This window comes from Bos indicus, chromosome 12 (genome assembly GCF_029378745.1).
Source record: "Bos indicus isolate NIAB-ARS_2022 breed Sahiwal x Tharparkar chromosome 12, NIAB-ARS_B.indTharparkar_mat_pri_1.0, whole genome shotgun sequence".
Lineage (NCBI taxonomy): Eukaryota > Metazoa > Chordata > Mammalia > Artiodactyla > Bovidae > Bos > Bos indicus.
The window spans coordinates 60,935,188-60,953,495 of NC_091771.1; the positions used below are offsets into that span (position 1 = coordinate 60,935,188).

General features: G+C 39.2%; 1 pseudogene; it reads right to left on the bottom strand.

Annotated features, from left to right (window-relative positions):
- Window positions 1–1,735: 1,735 nt before the first annotated feature.
- On the bottom strand, window positions 1,736–13,787 carry LOC109567133 (17S U2 SnRNP complex component HTATSF1 pseudogene; annotated as a pseudogene).
- Between the last annotated feature and the right edge of the window lie 4,521 nt (window positions 13,788–18,308).

Here is an 18,308-nt window from a genome sequence, read left to right on the forward strand (position 1 = left end):
GAAAGGCTACCCAATATAGTATTCTGGCCTAGAAAATTCCATGGACTGCATAGTCCATGGGGTCGCAAAGAGTCGGACATGACTGAGCTACTTTCACTTTCAAAGGAGGTTCACTGAACAGACTGTATCTTGAAAACTTAGTAACATTATCTCAGAATTATGGAGAATGAGGAATAGCATAACACAGAGGAGAGGAACTGATCTAAAAGAAGACCTACTCTAATTATCTCTCGTCCCAATACAGATTAGAGGATAAATATTCTGTGTTTGCCAGCATGATAAAACAGAAGGATCATAAAAGCTCCACGTTAAATAGATTATTCAAAGACAGCATTTAACTAAAGTGCCAAACATAAATAGATGTAAGATACGTAGATAGGTAGGTAAAGGAATGCTGCAGTACACCCTACAAGGTTCAGGACAGCCCCATCTCAATAAAGATTTATCTGGTCCAGTATATTAACAGTGCTGAGACTGAGAAATCAATCCATAATTCCATTTAATGTTTTTAGTTGTTAGGTTACAATACACATCCTTATTAGTTTGCTGCATAACAACGAATCATAGTTTAGAGTGTTCTTATATATATACACACACATATATATATATATATATATATATATATATATATATATACACACACACACACATATATATAAAACCACTACTTCTGCTTTATTGACTATGCCAAAGCCTTTGACTGTGTGGATCACAATAAACTGTGGAAAATTCTGAAAGAGATGGGAATACCAGACCACCTGACCTGCCTCTTGAGAAACTTATATGCAGGTCAGAAAGCAACAGTTAGAACTGGACATGGAACAACAGACTGGTTACAAATAGGAAAAGGAGTATGTCAAGGCTGTATATTGTCACCCTGCTTATTTAACTTATATGCAGAGTACATCATAAGAAGCGCTAGTCTGGAAGCACAAGCTGGAATCAAGATTGCCGGGAGAAATACCAATAACCTCAGATATGCAGATGACACCAGCCTTATGGCAGAAAGTGAAGAGGAACTAAAAAGCCTCTTGATGAAAGTGGAGAGTGAAAATGTTGGCTTAAAGCTCAATATTTAGAAAGCTTAGATCATAGCATCTGGTCCCATCACTTCATGGGAAATAGATGGGGAAACAGTGGAAACAATGTCAGACTTGGGCTCCAAAATCACTGCAGATGGTGACTGCAGCCATGAAATTAAAAGACACTTACTCCTTGGAAAGAAAGTTATGATCAACCTAGATAGCATATTGAAAAGCAGAGACATTACTTTGCCAACAAAGGTCTGTCTAGTCAAGGCTATGGTTTTTCCAGCAGTCATGTATGGATGTGAGAGTTGGACTGTGAAGAAAGCTGAGCGCCAAAGAATTGACGCTTTTGAACTGTGGTGTTGGAGAAGACTCTTCAGAGTCCCTTGGACTGCAAGGAGATCCAACCAGTCCACTCTAAAGGAGATCAGTCCTGGGTGTTTTTTGGAAGGACTTATGCTAAAGCTGAAACTCCAATACTTTGGCCTCCTCATGCGAAGAGTTGACTCATTGGAAAAGACCCTGATGCTGGGAGGGATTGGGGGCAGGAGGAGAAGGGGACGGCAGAGGATGAGATGGCTGGATGGCATCACCGACTCCATGGACTTGAGTTTGAGTGAACTCCGGGAGTTGGTGATGGACAGGGAGGCCTGGTGTGCTGCAATTCATGGGGTCGCAAAGAGTCAGACACGACTGAGCAACAGAACTGAACTGATACATACATTTATTATCTTGTCATTTCTGCAAATAATGCAGAGACCTCTTGGGGTCTCAATAGGAGGAAATCAAGTTGTCATGTAGATTACATTCCCATCTTGTGTTTCCAAGCTTTTTCACATTACTGGCAAAATTCAGTTCCAAGAGCCTATAGAACTGAGGTATTTTCTTGCCAGCAGTCATTCTGGGTTTCTCTCAACTACCAAAAGCTGCCTTCACTACGTAGCCAGATGGCCCTATCACAAGGAAGATTATTTCTTATAGGCCAGCAGAAGACTCCCATTTCAGTTTGCTATGAAGATGTCATATAACATCATTTAATCATGGGAACAACTATCTCATCACCTTTGCTACACAAGGTAAAGGAATGAAGTGCGCCACAGTCCCATCATATTCATAGGTCCTGCCCACCCTCAAGAGAAGGATATTAAACAAGGTGCATACATTAGGGGCTAGAAATCTTGGGGACCACCTTAGAATCCTGCATACCACAGCTTAATGTGTGGACCCACAGTTATTCTCTCGCTAAAATACAAAATACTGTCATCTCTTTCCAAAGTTCTCAAAAGTAGAATTCTGTACAGCATTAGTCCAAAGCCCCTATAATCTCCTTATATGCAACCAAATCTCATCATGTCATCAGTACAAAGTCCAAAATCTAAATCAGATCCAGATGTGGGTAAACTCCAGGCTGTAAATTGATATAGTATAGTTGATATATTACAAGTTCTCACTCTGTGGAACTGTGAACCTGAAGAAACAAGTTATCTACCTGAAGCTGTCTGAATAAATGGTGGAAAATTGGCTCTTTCTTAATTAGGTTTTAAAGCCTGGAAATAATATTTCCTTAGCTCTTGATTCTATCCTCTATGTTGTCTTTACTTGCAAAAGTAAAGTTAGAATGTGTTTTCAATGTCTGACAGGCTTTTGCATTGATTTTTTTTTTCCGTTTCTGCATATCAACAACTTTATTTTTGAGTGTCACAAACTTAAATCAGAATACTTAAAAAAATATTATTCTGCATGCACTTAACAAATCTGACAAAGGAGGAGGAGTACATTAACTTGCATTATGCTATGGAGTTTGAACTGAATAGTCAATGAACACATATTTAAAATCATTAGGTACAGGTAACCATGAACACTTCACTGCATTAATCAGATGGCATCCTACTTCTATGCACACGTTCATGTAACACTATGAGTAATTACCCTGCAGCAGAGGCAAAATGGAGATGGAATCTCCCTAGAAAGCAAGTTTACGGGATTAAATAGTGTCGTTTTCATCATCATCATTACTACCGAGAACAAAGCTGCTGCCTGTGGACAAGGGTCCTTCCTCCTTAACATCCCCTAAACCACCCACAGTCCCTCTCTCGTCAGACAATTTGTCACTGGAATCGTCATCAAAAAACTTCTCGCTGGAATCATCTTCAAACACCTTTTCATCTATGTCTTCATCTTCCTTTACATCTCCATCTTCCTCATCTTCTTTTCCATCTGAATCTTCAAAGACCTTTTCATCTTCTTCATCCTTTTCATCAGCATCTTCACATTCCTTTTTGTCTGCATCTTCTTCATCCTCCTCCTCTGATTCATCATCAAATACCTTTCCATATGCATCCTCCTCTTCTTCCTTTTCATCTGACTCTTCGTCAAACTCTTTCTCAGAGCCTTCTTCATCAAACACTTTTTCAGAGCTGTCATCTTCGAATTCTGATTTTTCAGATTCATTTTCTTCTAACTCTTTTTCCAGAATGTTTTCATTAAATTCCTTGTCAGAGGCATCTTCCTCAAAACCTTTCTCAAGGCCATTTTCTTCTAACTCTTTTTCAGAGCCATTTTCAAACTGCTTTTCTGAGCAGTCTTTAGACTCTTGTTCTGAGTCGTCATCTTCAGAAGCCACCTTTTGGGGGCTGGCCTCCCCCTCAGACTCCTTGCCAGGGCCTTCTTCTTCAGACTCCTTCTCATGGCCATTCTTGTCAGGATCCGTTTTGAGTTTCTTCTTTTTGGATTCTTTTTCAGGGACAGTCTCTTTTGACTCTTTGTTAGGATTACCTTCTTCATGCTCTTTCTCAGGGCTGCCTTCTCCAGACTCTCTCTCTGGGAAGTCTTCTTCACGCTCTCTTTTGGGACAGGCTGCCTTAGACTCTCTTTCAAGGCAGCTCTCTTCAGATTCTTCTCAGGAACCTTCAGCTTCTTTTTCAGGGCCACTTTCTTTAGCATCTTTTTCAGAAGCAGCTTCTTCAACTTCTCCCCCATCTTCCATTTTTTCAAACTTCTTTTCATCTATAGGTTCTTCAAATGCCATTTCAGTTGCAGCTGCTTGAACATTTGTTTGAGATGTGCCAGGATGCTCAGAAAAATGCCTAACTCTAGAAGACCCTGCCCTCTCTGGAGCACGGATGGAATCTGAACGCTGCAGGCCTCTGTTGGCCTCAGGAGCATTGAGGAAAGCCTCCCATCCTCTCAGCCTTTCCTCCCTTTCGCTTGTGGTCTCCTCCACCTGACAATCTGTAGTTCCATCCCACGCTTGGGCAGTGATTTGACGCCCACCAAACCACCTTCCATTGAGGGTTTGAATACAATAATCAGCTTCCTCTGGACTCCTAAAGGACACAGAGGCCACACCATCAGGGTGTCTATCAAAGAGAAGGAGCTTCCTAATTTGTCCAAACTTTGAACACTCTACTCGAAGGTCTTCTCTGATTTCATTCAACACCAGTGGATCATCCTCAAAATCCACTGGATGAAACATGTTTTTGATGATGACAACTCGCTCATGGTGCATTCGGGATGAGCCAGCTTGTCTCTCAGGTCTCCAATCCAACTGCTTTTGTTGCATAGACAGCTTTTTCTTGTAGTCTTTGCACTTCTTCTTCTTCTTTGAGGCATCATATTCTCCCTTTAACTGAAATTTTGCCACCTCCACATGTAATCTGTAGCCTCTAATTTCACCTTCATCCACAAGTTTTAATGCCAGATCCACAGATTCTCTCTTCAAATAACAGCAAAGTCCATCTCCTTTAAGATTTCCTTGATCATCTTTATAAAGCTTGACCTTAAAGTCTCCCGTTTGAGGATCTCTCATAATAATGCCGAACTTCGACATGAGCTGTATAAATTCATCCACTGTAATGTCTGGAGGCAAACCAGACACATAAACATTTGTATTTCTGTCGTCTTCAACATGAAACCATCCTGATTCAGTCTTTCTCTTTTCTCCCTTCTTTTTCAGATCACTGGGATCAGGGGGTTGTCTTTGCGGAGGTTCTTCTGCAGTCCTAGCACTGACATCTTGGACACTTGCAGTAGAATTAGATGCACCATCATTAGAAAAGCCATAATTGGCCTGATACGTAGCAATGAAATCTTCAGTGATCTTGGGGAACCAAGCCTTCTTGTCTAGGTCCCACTCGTATGGGGTGTCAGTCGGCTGCTGTCTGAAAGAATCGGTTTCTGCACCGGGATCTTTCTCAGTGCCGTTGTCCTTGGTGTCTCTGTACCATTCTTGCACTCGCAACTGCTCATCAAACTTGTCATTCACATCCAAGTTGTTGCCACTCATGTTGCCCACTTAGCCTAGAGGCAAGGTCCGGTTGAGCGAAGAGGCCGAGCTGATGCTGGAAGGGAACAGAGAAAAGGAGGTTGGCCACACTCAGTCTGCTCCCCACTGCCCCCGGCCCGCCTCCCCGCGGCATCCCAGCAGCCCCCGGGATGTCAGGGCTATTCGCCGGCCGCACCGCTCCCCATCCCCCACGCTCCATCCGCTGCCCAGGCTTTTGCATTTTATATTCTGTCTTTCACTTCAAGCCAACAGTGTTTCTGTCAATACAATTTTCTCAAGAACCTTGTGTGTCTTGCTTGCATTTTATTGAGATTCTTCACATTAGATAAAATATTCTGAAGCTTCCTAGAGCCCTCAGGTTTGGTTGAGAACATCTGTGAATTTCATCCTTAATCTCCTGAAGGGGCACTTTGATTAAATACTCTGAAGTTTCAAACTAATGTTATATAGTAGCAAAAAAAGCATAATAACAAACTTTTTTTTTTTTCCCTCTCTGTCCCTTTTAGCACCATTTCTGCCTTAAAACATCATCTGGGAGGTTGAAACTTTTCACAATTACCCAGTCCAGGTTCTATTTGGTTTAATGGTAATTCCATCAGTTTATTTCTCTGCTCTCACATTTTATTGTAAGCAGCAGTAATAAATCATGCATCTTTAACACTAAACTTGAAAACTCTCTCAACTAATTATCTAAGTCCATTGTATACAAGTTCTGCATTCCACATAATTATAGGACATATTTTCACTAAGGTCACCATCACTACTGCATCACAAGGATCTTATCTTCCTCAAGTCTCTAATAATGGATTGCTCATTTTCTTCTCATCCCTAACCAACAGCATCTTTAAAGTTCATATTTCTACCAACAGTATATACAAGGCAATTTAGTCTATTCTGCTTCTCAAATTTTAGTATGTACCTTCTGCCTGCCTCCAGTTCCACTTAAGACACTGCGAGGTAATCATTATGGCAGCTTCCGAATTCTATATACTACCAACTTCACTGCCTAAAACCACATCAGTGTATTATCTTGGACTTTCTGGAGGCTAGAAATCTGGGTGTGGTATAACTAGGTTCTCTTCTTAGGGTCCAGATAGTGTTATCCAGACTGAATTCTCCTCTGGAACTTAGGTCCTCTTCAAATTTATTTAGGTTTTTCACAGAATTCAGTTACATTTGGCTCTAAAGCTCTACTTTCTTGCTAGCTTGAGGTTTCTGTCAGCATCTGGAGACCACACTTTGGTCCTAGCCACAATCCTTCCTACAACATGGCAGCTTTCTTCTTCAAAGGAGAATCTTATTCCTGTTTACTCAGAGGAGTTATATAGTGTATTGCATTCAGGGGCATGGCTACTCAATAACCAATTCCACATATGTAGCCCATTCAAGAGAAGACTATCCATCATACTGATCAGTCCTGCCTATAATCAGAAAGAAGAGATTTTATAGAGCACATACAATGAAGAATAGGAAACTTGGATGCCATCTTGGAATTTTGTCTACCACAACATCTTAAACTTTTTAGTTTACCTTCAATTAATTGTACTACTTAAACTCTAGAATAAGAATCTTGCACTAGTAATGTGTATTACTGTGTCACTGGTGTATGCATTTCAGTATTGGATATATTACAAATTCCACTGTGCACTGTATTACTTTTGCTTACCTTTCAATTGCATTTTAAAGACATTTAAACAATAAGAACAATAAATAGTTTATATGTTTCCACATATTCCTGACTTTTGCTACACTTATCTGCATCAGATATCTATCTGGTATCATTTCTCTTCCTAACCTTCCTTGTTGTGCAGGTGTTCACTTCAGTAATGCTTTCAAGATTTGTATGCTGAAGAAGGCTTTCCTTTTACCTTTGTATTTGAAAGACACTATCTCTGGGTGTAGGATACAAGTAGCCCGTTTTTTGTTTTCTATCAACATTTTAAATGTGTTTTCTGCCTTGCACTGTTTCTGAGGAGAGTTCTGCTTTGATACTCATCTTTGTTCCCTTTGATGTAGTTTGTCTTTATTTTCTGGCTACCTTTAACATATTCTCTTCATCATTCATTTAAGCAATTTGATTTTGAATTACCTGGGTAATAGTTTTCTTCAACATTTTTGTGTTTGAGTTTTATTAATATTCTTGGTTCTATATATTTATAGTTCCTTCCCACTTGGAAAACTCTTAGTGTTATTTCAATTTTTTTCTTGTTATCTTTCTTTCTCATTGCAATCCTTCAGGGACTCAAATTATATTTGAAATATTTAAGTATATTTAAGTATTTCAGTCTACTTAAAATTTCCCAAAGTACACTAGAACATTTTTTCAATTCTATTTTTTATTCCCAGTTCCAAATTTGATTATTTTATTTTGTCTTCACATTAACTAATTGGTGTCTAATCTGCTGCCAATAAATTTCTGTGCATTTGTCATCTTAGAAGCTATATTTTTCATCCATAGAATTTCAATTTGGTTATTCTGAAAATACCTATTCCACTACTTTATGTACTAAATCTATACTTCTCTGCCAATGTGAACATGTTTAAAATAGTTATATTAATTTTTAATACCCTTACTTATTAATTCTATTTTCTGTGTTAATTCTGGATCTACTTCTACTGATTTTTTAAATCCTCATTATGGGTTATATTTTCAAGCTTATTTGCATGCATGTAACAGCATATTGAAAAGCAGAGACATTACTTTGCCAAAAAAGGTCTGTCTAGTCAAGGCTATGGTTTTTCCTGTGGTCATGTATGGATGTGAGAGTTGGACTGTGAAGAAAGCTGAGCACCGAAGAATTGATACTTTTGAACTGTGGTGTTGGATAACTCTCTTGAGAGTCCCTTGGACTACAAGGAGATCCAACCAGTCCAGTCTGAAGGAGATCAGCCCTGGGATTCCTTTGGAAGGACTGATGCTAAAGCTGAAACTCTAGTACTTTGGCCACCTCATCCGAAGAGATGACTCACTGGAAAAGACTCTGATGCTGGGAGGGATTGGGGGCAGGAGGAAAAGGGGACGACAGAGGATGAGATGGCTGGATGGCATCACTGAGTCGTTGGACACGAGTTTGAGTGAACTCCGGGAGTTGGTGATAGACAGGGAGGCCTGGCGTGCTGCAATTCATGGAGTCGCAAAGAGTCGGACACGACTGAGCAACTGAACTGAACATTTTATTAGATGCAAAAAACTGAATTTTCTCTTGTTGAGTTGTGAATATTTTTATAGTCCTTTAAATTTTCTTTAGTTTGTTCTGGGACTCAATTAAATTACTTGAAAACAGTTTGAAACTTTGAAGTCATATTCTTAATGATGTTAGGCAGAAACAGAACAGACTTTAATTCAGAGCATGCAGGGAACAGGAAAATGAAACTTTGGTGTGTCCATTGATTCACAGGAGCTATTTGATGCAGGATGTTACTTATCTCCTGGACTCTATCACTCAGCTGTGTGTGTGTTTGTGTGTGAGTGAGGGGATGTATGCCATCCCTTTTCCTAGTTCCAAATTCAAGCTGGTCTTCAGATCCAAAGGGATAGTATATGTCGCATTATAGAAGCTGATATCATGCTCTTCTTATCCACTTTTGACTGTTTTTGTGTACAGGAAAATGAATTGCAAAATTATGCTTCTTCAAGTATATATACATTATTTTATTTTTTTCTACATATTATTTTATGTTTTTAATTTTTTATTTATTTTTTTAACTTTTATTTTATTTTTAAACTTTACAATATTGTATTGGTTTTGCCAAATATCGAAATGAATTCGCCACAGGTATACATGTGTTCCCCATCCTGAACCCTCCTCCCTCCCCATACCATCCCTCTGGGTCGTCCCAGTGCACCAGCCCCAAGCATCCAGTATCGTGCATCGAACCTGGACTGGTGACTCGTTTCATACATGATATTATATATGTTTCAATGCCATTCTCCCAAATCTTCCCACCCTCTCCCTCTCCCACAGAGTCCATAAGACTGTTCTATACATCAGTGTCTCTTTTGCTGTCTCGTATACAGGGTTATTGTTACCATCTTTCTAAATTCCATATATATGTGTTAGTATACTGTATTGGTGTTTTTCTTTCTGGCTTACTTCACTCTGTATAATAGGCTCCAGTTTCATCCACCTCATTAGAACTGATTCATATGTATTCTTTTTAATGGCTGAGTAATAAATTTCCTAAGTCTATAGACAGAGATAAACATGTAATAAATAAAATGTAAATTTTTTATATTAATCACATTCTAAATTGTCAGATAATAGACCATATTCAGTTCAGTTCAGTCACTCAGTCGTGTCCGACTCTTTGTGACCCTATGGATTGCAGCACGCCAGGCTTCCCTGTCCATCACCAACTCCTGGAGCCTATCAAACTTATGTCCATAGAGTAGGTGATGCCATCCAACCATATGATAGACCATAATATCATCACAAAATTGTTTCAGTATAATGCATTAACACAAGAAAGACAGGGGTAAACTGTGTATTCATCAGATTAGTAAAATATTCATATCTAGATTGTTAATAAGTTAGTTTAGTATGATATTTCAAGATTATCATTATTTCTTAGTGGAAATATGAGGACTAAAATAAAATTTTGAAAAGCTACTTAATATATTCAAAAGGTTAAAACCATTAGTGTAGATGTTAAACATTGCATAGTTTACCTATCAGTCTTCTTATTAATTTTTACATTTCAAGTAAATTCTCCATTGTTCCTTAGTACCTGTATCAATTGTCTTTAACTATAAAGTTTCTACACATTACTTTGATTCCAGTTAGTAACTGGGACCGGAGAAGGCAATGGCACCCCACTCCAGTACTCTTGCCTGGAAAATCCCATGGGCATAGGAGCCTGGTAGGCTGCAGTCCATGGGGTCGCTAAGAGTCAGAAACGACTGAGCGACTTCACTTTCACTTTTCCCCTTCATGCATTGGAGAAGGAAATGGCAACCCATTCCACTGTTCTTGCCTGGAGAATCCCAGGGACGGGGGAGCCTGGTGGGCTGCCGTCTATGGGGTCGCACAGAGTCGGACACGACTGACGCGACTTTGCAGCAGCAGTAACTGGAATATGTGAAGAAATTTATTATTAAAGAGTCCTACTGTTATTAGTGGCTTTCCAGGTGGTGCTAGTTGTAAAGAACTTGCCTGACAATGCATGAGACACAAACGATGAGGGTTTGATCCCTGAGTCTGGAAGATCCCCTGGAGAAGGAAATGGCAACCCAATCCAGTACCCTTGCCTGGAGAACCCCATGGACAGAGGAACCTGGCAGGCTACAGATCCTGGGGTTGCAAAGAGCTGGACAGGACTAAAGTGACTTAGCATGCATGTACTGTCATTAAAAAATTTTCAGTCTCTGATAATAGAGTTAAATGAAACAATGTTCTTGATTTTAGGCATAGCATGTTTTTATCTACAATTTAGACTCAAAATAAAGTGTTTGATTATTTATCTTATTAATGTATATTTATTAATAAAAGTATTAATGAACATTTTTTAAGATGCTAAACTTTAGACTGCTTGAAAAGATATTCATATTTGAAAGCATCTGATTCTCACTTTATGTAATAATTAATGTTTCAAACTCCAGAGAAGAAAATAGTGTCCAGTGAATAATAAAATATTCCAACTTTCAAACAAAGTAGTCTGACAGTGTACTTTCATAGAAACAACTGAATATGTTCAAAATTTATTACTCTCATGAAAATGAAATGTTTCAATAGCACCAACTATTTTAAGACATTATATAATGTGGATTTTTTTTCAGTAAGTTTGACTGCAGGAGATTCTGCCTAGTTTATTACCCTTTTTATACAGTCAATATCTGTGGTGCTCAGTTCATACACACAAATTTTATATTTTATTCACATTTCTATTCCAAGATCAACTATATATACTTTCTAATATGTCAATATATGTTTATGTTTGTCCATATTTAATAAGATACGATGCAAATAGCTGAAAATGCATACATTTTAATTGATCACACTTTGTTGTAATAAAGAAAATATATTATTGGGAGACTTTCTTAATAACATTTAAAAATTTGTTCTTACAGTAAAAAAATAAAATAAATATAATTTATTATTCATATTTACTTATTAAATGTTTCAAATAAGTAGAATTTAGAATTCATTGTTTTATGTGATATCAAATTATTTCAAATTCTATTTAAAAGTGAGATTTTTAATCTTTTGTTCTTTTTTTGAGTTTGATTACCTTCCATTTCTTAAGACTCTTAAAAATTCTGATATTGAAAATGAGAGAAAGTGAAAATGTTAGTTGCTCAGTCAGGTACAACTATTTGCAACCCCATGGAGCCCACCAGGCTCTCTGTCCGTGGAATCCTCCAGGCTGAAATACTGAAGTGGGTTGCCATTCCCTTCTCAAGGGGATCTTCTCCACCCAGGGATCTAACCCAGGTTTTCCTCACTGGAGGCAGATTCTTTAACATCTGAAAGAAATGGTGTTATATGTTGTATGATACCAATCACTTCACTTTTCAAACAATGTGTATATTATACACTGAATAAAAATATTTGCTTCTACAGTAGCTAAATATAAAATGTTTTGAATGAATCAATTTACTCTCTGCTTCCCTTGTGGCTCAGCTGGTAAAGAATTCACCTGCAATGCAGGAGACCTGGGTTCGATCCCTAGGTGGGAAGATCCCCTGAAGAAGGGAAAGGCTACCCACTCCAGTATTCTGGCCTGGAGAATTCCATGGACTACATAGTCCATGGGGTCACAAAGAGTCGGACAAGACTGAGCAACTTTCACTTAAGCTCACTTAAGCTTATCATTTCATAAGGACTGAAGATATTTCTACATAGATCAAAGGAATAATTGTACCTGTTTCATGAAAGTGAAAAGTGAATGTGAAGTCGTTCAGTCGTGTCCGACTCTTAGCAACTCCATGGACTGCAGCCTACCAGGCTCCTCCGTCCATGGGATTTTCCAAGCAAGAGGACTGGAGTGGGTTGCCATTGCCTTCTCCATTCATGCAGTTTAGGTACATGCTAAATTGTAAACTATATTATGATAGGCCATTGTGGAATTTCTAACAATGTAGCTCACTTAAAAAATACCTTATTATGATATAAAGGCATATTTTATTTTATTTTTGTCATTAACATAGCCTACTTTAATGCCATATCCAGGTATTTATAGCCTGTATAATATTAGAAATGTAATTCTCACTCTAACAATTAAATTACTCAACTGGTCATTTCAAATATAAAGTTCTACTGTAATTGAAATAAAATTGGTGGTAAATATCAAGCCCTCCTATCATGAAATATTCATGCAACATATTTATGATCATAGTAATATCTTAAAGTTATATATTAATGCTTAAAAGTATGAATTAGGAGACTGTATAATTACTTATTACATAAAAAATATTTCTGACTCTTGTACCACTCAGGAAATCTTGATATCATGGAAATACATGTTTACTTGTTTCTTGTGATTATTGTTTAGTTGCTAAGTCATGTCTGATCCTTTTGTGACCCACCTCCCGCCCCCCACCCGCCCCACCCTACTCCACTGTAGCTATCCAGCCACCCTTGTCCATGGATTTCCCAGGCAAGAATACTGGAGTGGGTTGCCATTTCCTCCTCCAGGGGATCTTCCTGACCCAGGGATTGAACCTGCATCTCCTATATCTCCTGTATTGGCAGGCAGTTTTTTTTTTTTTTTTTTAACAGCTGAGCCACCTAGGAAACCCTTAAACCCAGTGCAAAACACTATATAGGCATGCAAATACGTATTAATATTACATATTTATTTTAACATTATGTAGTAACAATTCCGGAGAAGGTAATGGCACCCCAGTCCAGTACTCTTGCCTGGAAAATCCCATGGACGGAGAAGCCTGGTAGGCTGCAGTCCATGGGGTAGCAAAGAGTCAGACACGACTGAGCGACTTCACTTTCACTTTTCACTTCCATGCATTAGAGAAGGAAATGGCAACCCACTCCAGTGTTCTTGCCTGGAGAATCCCAGGGACAGGGGAGCCTGGTGGGCTGCCGTCTAAGGGGTCGCACAGAGTCGGACACTACTGAAGCGACTTAGCAGCAGCAGCAGTGGGCTTCTTAAGGGAACAAAATTGTAAGAGTCTTTCTCCTATTTTTTCAAATTTTAAACCTCTAGGAAATGTAAATGTTTCCCAGGATACTGTGAAAACCCACCCGTTCTGGTACCCACAAAGTCCCCTGGGTCCAAGGGAAAAACGAGAGAACATGGGTGATAAGGTCTTACCTCTTCCTCTGGGTTAGTCTAGTTTCATTTTTCTGTCACGGACAGTGAGCAGAGGCCTCACACCTAACACATGGGATTAGTGTTCCCAGCAAAGAATCACTTCGAGCAACAGGGCACTTTGGCCAGCTGCCTGGTGGAGATACGCGGCCCAGGACACTTCAGCTCAAGATGGCGATGCCGACTCCACCCCAACGCTGTGCGCAAGGGCTCTGCGCTCCTCACGTCAGCCTGAAGCTCCGTGCGCAGCACGGCTGTGCCCTGACCCCTTGACTCGCGAGAACTCTGCGCTGTCTTCCCGGACAGGAACACCAAAGAGCAGCCAGACCACTGGCACGTAAGGGAGAGCTGTGCTCTAGAGTGGGAGTTGGTACCTCTCGATTCCTTGATGAAAGAGTAAAGCTTCCTTTTGCTTCTGAAGCGAACTCCAATCACCCGCTAAGGGCTCAAAAGACCTAGCACACGAGGAGGCTTATTTGGGGCTGACTCAAGAGGTAACAGTGAGAGGTATGGTATTTTATAAATGTTTAAAAGAAAACCATCTTGTAGAAACAGAAAATAATTTTTATAATGCTCTCTTGTAAATTCAGCATTTTATCCACAAATGTTTCTGAATGAAATAGGTTTTTTATGACAGCCCTGGTTGCTCTTCTGCTTTATGAAATTCAAAGGATACCAAATGAAAAAGACTTTGTATAATGATTGAAGCTGTGCTGGTCACTCTGTTCGTCATTCCGCAGAGTAAGCCTTCCGGTAAGCGTTTCACTTTAGCTCTTAGGAAAAAGCTATACTGGAAACAAAGAAACTCATGACTTTACAACAGGCTTCCCTGATAGCTCAGTTGGTAAAGAATCCGCCTGCAATGCAGGAGACCCCGATTGGATTCCTGGGTCGGGAAGATCCGTTGGAGTAAGGGGGAGGCTACCCACTCCAGTATTCTTGGGGTTCCCTTGTAGATCAGCTGGTAAAGAAACCACCCACAATGAGGGAGACCTGGCTTCAATTCCTGGGTTGGGAAGATGCCCCAGGGAAGGGAAAGGCTGCCCACTCCAGTATTCTGGCCTGGAGAATTCCATGGACTATACGGTCCATGAGGTCCCAGCAAGTTGGATAGACTGAGCAACTTTCACTTTCACTCCTAGGTTATGGGGTAAAACAATTGAATCCTTAAGACCAGAATGCCAGATTGCACTGTTTTCTTTCACTTAACATCAACAACCAGTGATTTTATGTTACCTTGATATTTGTACACCTAATGCAGAATCATGGTGGTCAAGGCTATTACAACAAATTCCATAGGCCTGTCAGTGGTTAGTTCAAGATAGTAAAGAAATGAGGAAAATGACTGAGTTTCAAAATTTTTCTGCAGTTTGAACTCTTAAGGTCACATTGCCATCTGTGTGTATGTGTGTTCAGTCAACTCAGTCCTGTCCGACTCTTTGCAACCTCATGGACTGTGAGACTCCTCTGTCTATTTGCGATTCTCCATGCAAGAATACTGGAGAGGGTTGCTATTTCCTCCTCCAGGGGTTCTTTCCAACCCAGGAACTACTTCAGCTACTTTTCTATTCCAAACTATCCTAAGGTCTTTCATTCTTTTCCCTCCTTACACATTTTTTTTTTTTTTTTTTTAAGGAACCTTTGTCTTTATTGTTGCTATCACATTGGTTGTTTGGGTTGTTGTTCCTGGAATCCATGTTTATCTCTACTTTTATGATTTATCTTTGCTTGTTTAGAACTCAGTTCAGTTCAGTCACTCAGTTGTGTCCGACTCTTTGTGACTCCTTGAATCGCAGCACGCCAGGCCTCCGTGTACATCACCAACTCCCAGAGTTCACCCAAACTCATGTGCATCGAGTTGGTGATGCCATCCAGCCATCTCATCTGTTGTCCCCTTCTTCTCCTGCCCTCAATCTTTCCCAGCATCAGGGTCTTTTCCAATGAGTCAACTCTTCTCATGAAGTGGCCAATGTATTGGAGTTTCAGCTTTAGCATCAGTCCTTCCAAAGAACACCCAGGACTGGTCTCCTTTAGGATGGACTGGTTGGATCTCCTTGCAGTCCAAGGGACTCTCAAGAGTCTTCTCCAACACCACAGTTCAAAAGGATCAATTCTTCGGCACTCAGCTTTCTTCACAGTCCAACTCTAATATCCATACATGACCTGGAAAAACTATAGCCTTGATTAGACAAACCTTTGTTGGCAAAGTAATATCTCTGCTTTTGAATATGCTATCTAGGTTGGTCATAACTTTCCTTCCAAGGAGTAAGCATCTTTTAATTTCATGGCTGCAATCACCATCTGCAGTGATTTTGGAGCCCCCCAAAATAAAGTCTGACACTGATTCCCTATCTATTTCCCATGAAGTGATGGGACCAGATGCCATGGTCTTCATTTTCTGAATGTTGAGCTTTAAGCCAACTTTTTCACTCTCCTCTTTCACTTTCATCAAGAGGCTTTTGAGTTCCTCTTCACTTTCTGCCATAAGAGTGGTGTCATCTGCATATCTGAGGTTATTGATATTTCTCCCAGCAATCTTGATTCCAGCTTGTGCTTCTTCCAGCCCAGCGTTTCTCATGATGTACTCTGCATATAAATTAAATAAGCAGGGTGACAGTATTCAGCCTTGATGTACTCCTTTTCCTATTTGGAACCAGTCTGTTGTTCCATGTCCAGTTCTAACTGTTACTTCCTGACTTGCATATAGGTTTCTCAGTGGAGCCAGAAGTCTATCCTAATTCTTAATTTTGGCAGATACTGTCTGGAAATACTACATCGAGTTCTTTAGCATATCTAGTGTAAGATTCTGCTTGAATACCTGACCCAGCAAATCCTTGTTCAGTGTAAATCTCAGTTGTGCATTGACTTTGCCAACTGCTAGCTTAGATGGCAGCATTTCCTGGGTTTCTAATGCAGTGACTGACCATCTAAGCATTTGCTCTTTGACCTCCAAAATTCTCTCTTCCATTTATTCCCTTTTTGTCTTTTTTTGCTTGCTTCCGGTTCACACCTTTAAAAAATCATTTAGTGGAGTTTTGGGAGAGTGTGATAAAAATGAGTATAGTATGTTTAATCTTATCCTTTAAAATCAGAAGTCAGCAGTGCATTTTATGCATTTATACTGAGGGAGACAACTATTTTTCAGGTAGTATTATAATGGGGAATTTATTTCACCTTAGAAATGAATGCAAATGCATATCTGAAAGGCAGAATAGAAATCCAGCATGGAATAAATAAGATTTTCAAATTAAAGGCAACAAGAGGGTTTAAAAATACTGCAGTACTTACTGAGGTAAGCATGCTTTTTATTGCTCCCTTTAATGTTCATACTTATTAATAGTTTTATCATGGAATTCTTTGGTTCTCATTTAGTTTGCATTATAATTGATTTCTCATTCAAGCGGTACACAATATTCATTCACACCTTGTTATGAATCTGTCAAATTAACACCTCTTAAGTGGAGCACAGATTGCTGGATGGTGACCCATGGTTCAATAACAGACTACAAGAAAAATTGAAATGGAGATGCTTATTACAAGTCCTAGAGGAAGTGGTCTTACAGGGCCACACAGAGTAGTCACAGCAAGGTACAAACAGACAAGAGTCAGCACCTAGGGCACATGCTTTCATTAGGGTTCTCCTGTGAAGTGGTTTGGAATTCCCAGGTTAGGGCCAGAATGGAAGATTCAAGCCATAGGAGTGGAGTTTGGGTAAGCATCATGGAGGTCTTATTTAATGACACATAAAGGGAAGGTGTTAGGAGACTGGGGAGCTTGTTGATCACAAGGCCTGTTGGGGAAGTCCCCTCAGGGATTTATAGTTGCTTGTGACTCTGCCACTGGGCTGCTATCTAAGCATGTGCTTGCATGAGAGAGCTAATGTCAGTTTATGGTCCCCCAAGCAGTTTGGCCAAACAGGACAGATGCCAAGGCAGCAATGCTGGTGAAACAGCTTAGCTAAATTCTTCATACATCAGCTGGAAGAAAAGGTGACTGCTATTTTTGTCTAAGGTAGATCCAGGGATTGTCAACCTCTGTGTAAATCCATAGGATCAGTACTGTTTCTGACTTACTCATTTCTCAATGAGAAATATTCAACTTACATATTTCTTAAAGAAGGTTAATCCCAGTTTTGACTGATAGCTTAATGAAATTGCACCATAAGGATTTTTATTTTATCATTATAATTGCATTATTATTGCATTAGAAGGATTCACATATCTACAAACACATATATTTGGTTATGTAATTTAAAAAATAATACTATAAGTAAAATCATTTTTAGATAAAATTGTTTTAAAGGAGCAAATTTATAAAAGATTATATAACTCAATTAAGCCATGTTTGAAGAGTATTTCTAATATTTGAATTTCCTATATTTTCTTTGATTTTTCAAAACATAAGATTTATTCATAGTTGTTTGTGCTTGCAGAATTCTTTCCCTGTGACTTCTTTTCCTCTTAAATTAGGTCAGTGGATGGAAGGAAAAAAGAAGACTTCCATCCCCATCACAAAAATGCAATTATAATGGGGTCAGATGGAAAGTTAGTCAGAGATGTCCCAGTTTCTTGACTAAAAAAATTGGTTCTTTATACAATAGCACAATTTTCCTTAGAGAATTCATCAACAAAGAAGGATAGCTCTCCTTTTTGAGATTTTCTATTTAACATTTGTAAGGTCATATTTTCCATCAATCAACAAGAGATCCAATAGTAATTGTTTTGTCA